General features: G+C 52.1%; 1 long non-coding RNA gene across 1 annotated transcript; it reads left to right on the top strand.

Moving 5' to 3' along the window:
• The first annotated feature begins 363 nt into the window (after positions 1 to 363).
• LOC147985781 (uncharacterized) lies at positions 364 to 3859 on the top strand. The gene is made up of 3 exons (XR_015615150.1): positions 364 to 768; positions 2148 to 2222; positions 3541 to 3859. It is a non-coding gene; the product is annotated as an uncharacterized LOC147985781 (long non-coding RNA).
• Positions 3860 to 4159: the final 300 nt, after the last annotated feature.

Below are 4159 nucleotides of genomic sequence, written 5' to 3'. Positions count from 1 at the left end.
CTAACTATTTTTTGTACATAAAACAACATTATTTGACTCATCTAGTAATCCCTAGGAAAATTATAAAGAGGTCCCACATCAACTAAAATAGCCTTTTAAAATAAACAAATATATATTTAAGTCCATTTGAACTCAAAATATTTTGGACCACTCCTAGTTATGGCCTAGTATTTAAGTGCCAAGTTGCTTACTAAACTAAGATCATTGGATAGTAAGATAAATTACAAAACCAAAAAAAAGGAGAAAAGGAAATTCCCCGAGGCACTGGGCCTAAGTGCATAGTGCATCGGCCCAACCGCTGCTACAGGCTTGCCCGGCCCACCTGGCCGGCCTTTTCCTCAACCTCTCGCCAAGGGGAAGGTCGAGCCTCGTTCGCACGCCGTCCACACGGTGGATGTCGCGCTGTCAGCCATCCCGCGGTCGCGGTGATGGATAAGATGAGCCCCCACTGCCCTTCGATCCCCTCTGAACCCTATTCCCCTTGTTCGCCTCCCCCCATGCATCTCCCTCCCGATCCCGAGCCCAGCCGAGCAAAGCCGCCATCACGCCATTGTCGTGGACATCCTCTGAAGCCCTCTAGCGCCGCACACTGTTGTCCAGAAGCAGCACCATCGACCTCTACATCGACTACATCACCGGATTGGACGAGAATGCCACTTCAATCGATGCATCATCCACCTATTCACCCACGGCCGCCGTCGCCATTGCCACTCGATCCCTCATCTCCAGTCCGTTCCCGGCCACCTCGATCTCACCTTCGGCACCGTGGTGAGCCCCTCCTCTGGTTGCCCCTTTTCTCTGGCTCGATCCATGGCCCGCGAGGTCCGTTCGCCATGGTTTCCCCACAGCTCTGCATCCATGTGCGCATACGTACTGCTGCAGCCGCTACTAATCCTGCCGCTACCGCTGGCCGCCGCTCGCGCCTACAGCCTCTGATGTCCCGTGATGCTGCCGCCCTGGCCTTAGGCCACATAGGAGCCCGCCTCTGCGAGACGGCGCACCGCCTGTTCGCGCAGCCCTTCGCCCGCGCATGGCCTCACCGCTGCTCGCCCGCCTCCACCGCCGCCTCCGCATCTCGCTGATGTTGCTTCGTTACCGCCGCCGCTACTGCTGGTCGCCGATCGCACCCCGCTCCGGCGCGCACAACGTGCGGGTGCCCTGCTGCGCTCGCCCGCGCAGCCCTGTTTCGCCGCCCGCCCATGGCGCCTCGCTCCGGTGCCCGCCCGCGCGGCCCCGCTGCGCCCCCCTCCGCTCGTCGCCCAGCCTCGACCTGCCCTCGCCCACGCGCCGCCGCAGCTCGCCGGTCGCCGCCGGCGTGCCTGCCTCCGGCCCCGCGGGCCACCGCCTCACCCGCCTCCGGCCAGGCTGGCCAAAGCCGCTGCTGTGGGTTCGGCCGCTACACGCATGTCCACATGCTCGTGGCTGGCCGGTTAGGCCTAAGCTGGGTGGGCCCCAGCCACTAACCCAATTAATCAGGACACTACCCCCCTATGATAAACTTAATTACCCACATGTGACACTGACCAGCGGGACCTACCACCACTTAATCTACTTAAAACAATCTGTTAGTTAAGTGACCCAATGATAGGTAGACCCCACCTCTAAATATCTTTTTTAAGAAATTGTTAAAACTGTATGTATGATATCTGGGCCCCATTGGCCCTCTTTGACCAGTCAACTGGGACTGTTGACTGCTGACTCAGCAGTCAACAGGTCCCACCTGACATAGACATCCACACATTGCTGGGTACACTTATGTGTACCCATAGCAGTTCTGTATTCAATATATTCGAATTAAAAAAGAATTCTAGAAATTGCAGAATATTAACAAAACTTCAAAAATTAATATAAAATGAACCGTATCTTAGATGAAAAAGTTTTATATATGAAAGTTGTTCAGAACGATGAGGTGAATTCGAATACGCAACCCGTTCATCCACCACGCATCCCTAGCATAGCAAACACGCAACTTTCCCCTCCGGTTCATTTGTCTGGAAAACGCAAAACACCGGGGATGTTTTCCCCCTTCACCAGTACCACCTCATACCGCGTTAGGGCACCCCTAGCACCGATACTTGTCATGTCATGCATCGCTATGCATCTGTTTTCTTAATATTTATTGTTTCTTCCCCCTCTTCTCTTGCTAGACACCGAGACCGACGCCACTGCTACCCAGTACGACTACGGTGTTGACGACCCCTCTCTCTTGCCAGAGCAACCAGGCAAGCCCCCCCTTGATCACCAGATACCGCCTACTCTTCTCCCTATTGCTTGCATTAGAGTAGTGTAGCATGTTATTGCTTTCCGTAAATCCTATCCTGATGCATAGCCTGTCATTGTTGCTGCAGTTATTGATACCTTACCTGCAATCCTAAATGCTTAGTATAGGATGCTAGTTTATCATCAGTGGCCCTACATTCTTGTCCGTCTGCCATGCTATACTATCAGGCCGTGATCACTCGGGAGGTGATCACGGGTGCATACTTATATACATATTATATGATACCTGTGGTGACTAAAGTCGGGTCAGCTCGTAGAGTACCCATGAGTGATTCACGGATTGTGCCCGAAAGGACGCTTGTCCCGACGGCCCTCTGAGTGGATCTTTATGGCGGAGCGACAGGGTAGGTTGAGACCGCCTAGGAGAGAGGTGGGCCTGGCCCTGGTCGGCGTTCGCGGTTACTTCAAAATAACACGCTTAACGAGATCTGGGTATTTGATCTGAGTCTGGCTACTGGCCTATACGCACTAACCAACAACGCGGGGACAGTTATGGGCACTCGACGTCGCGGTATCAGCCGAAGCCTTCATGATGCCAGCGAATGAGCGACGCGCGCCGGGTTGGACTAGAATGCCTGCTCTTGTATAAGGGAGGCTAGGTCTACTCACTGGCCGCGTACGCAACGTGTAGGTGTGCAATGGGCGATGGGCCCAGACCCCTATGCCATAGGCTTTAGACCGGCGTGCTAGCCTCTCTGTTGTGCCTAGGTAGGGCTGCAACATGTTGATATTCCGAGGCCGGGCATGACCCAGAAAAGTGTGTCCGGACGAAGGGGATTGAGCGTGTTGGGAAATGTGGTGCACCACTGCAGGGAAGTTAATCTATTCGAATAGCCGTGATCTTCGGTAACATGACGACTTGGAGTTGTACCTTGACCTTATGACAACAAGAACCGGATACTTAATAAAACACACCCTTCCAAGTGTCAGATACAACCGGTGATCGCTCTCTCGCAGGGCGACAAGGGGAGGATCACCGGGTAGGGTTATGCTATGCGATGTTACTTGGTGAACTTACCATCTACTCTCTTCTACATGCTGCAAGATGGAGGCGGCCAGAAGCGTAGTCTTCGACAGGACTAGCTATCCCCCTCCTATTCTGGCATTCTGCAGTTCAGTCCACATATGTTACCCATTTTCCATTTCATACCAATGCATACATATGTAGTGTAGTTCCTTGCTTGCGAGTACTTTGGATGAGTACTCACGGTTGCTTTGCTCCCCCTTTTCCCCCTTACTATACCCGATTGCTGCGACCAGAAGTTGGAGTCCAGGAGCCAGACGCCACTGTCGATGACGACTGCTACTACTCGAGAGGTGCCTACTACTACGTGCAGGCCGCTGACGACGACCAAGAGTAGTTTAGGAGGATCCCAGGTAGGAGGCCTGCGCCTCTTTCGATCTGTAACCCAGTTTGTGCTAGCCATCTTATGGCAACTTGTTTAACTTATGTCTGTACTCAGATATTGTTGCTTCCGCTGACTCTTGTGTCTTCGAGCATTTGTATTCAAGCCTTCGAGGCCCCTAGCTTGTAATATAAATCTTGTATTATTTTAATTTGTGTCTAGAGTTGTGTTGTGATATCTTCTCGTGAGTCCTTGATCTTGATCATACACATTTGCGCATATGATTAGTGTACAGTCAAATCGGGGTCGTCACACATGACTACTGCCGTTTTTGGTAAATAGCTGCGTCATAACTTGAAACATGTATTATCTAGTAACACGCCGGTTTACAGACAATTTTGATGATGCCGGAACTCGCGTTACTCATCTTGGCCCAGATATGTGACAAAGACTGAAGGCTGCCTATACACTTATAGAGAAGTTATATACCGGCATGCAATAGGTTATCTGCACCGCTTCTTATAACAAAGCGC

The sequence above is a fragment of the Triticum urartu genome, chromosome 2A (genome assembly GCF_056163025.1).
Source record: "Triticum urartu cultivar PI428250 chromosome 2A, HENAU_Tu73, whole genome shotgun sequence".
NCBI classification, from domain to species: Eukaryota; Viridiplantae; Streptophyta; class Magnoliopsida; order Poales; family Poaceae; genus Triticum; species Triticum urartu.
The sequence above is the reverse complement of the archived record's forward strand: the minus strand, read 5'-3'. Positions and strand labels throughout refer to the sequence as shown.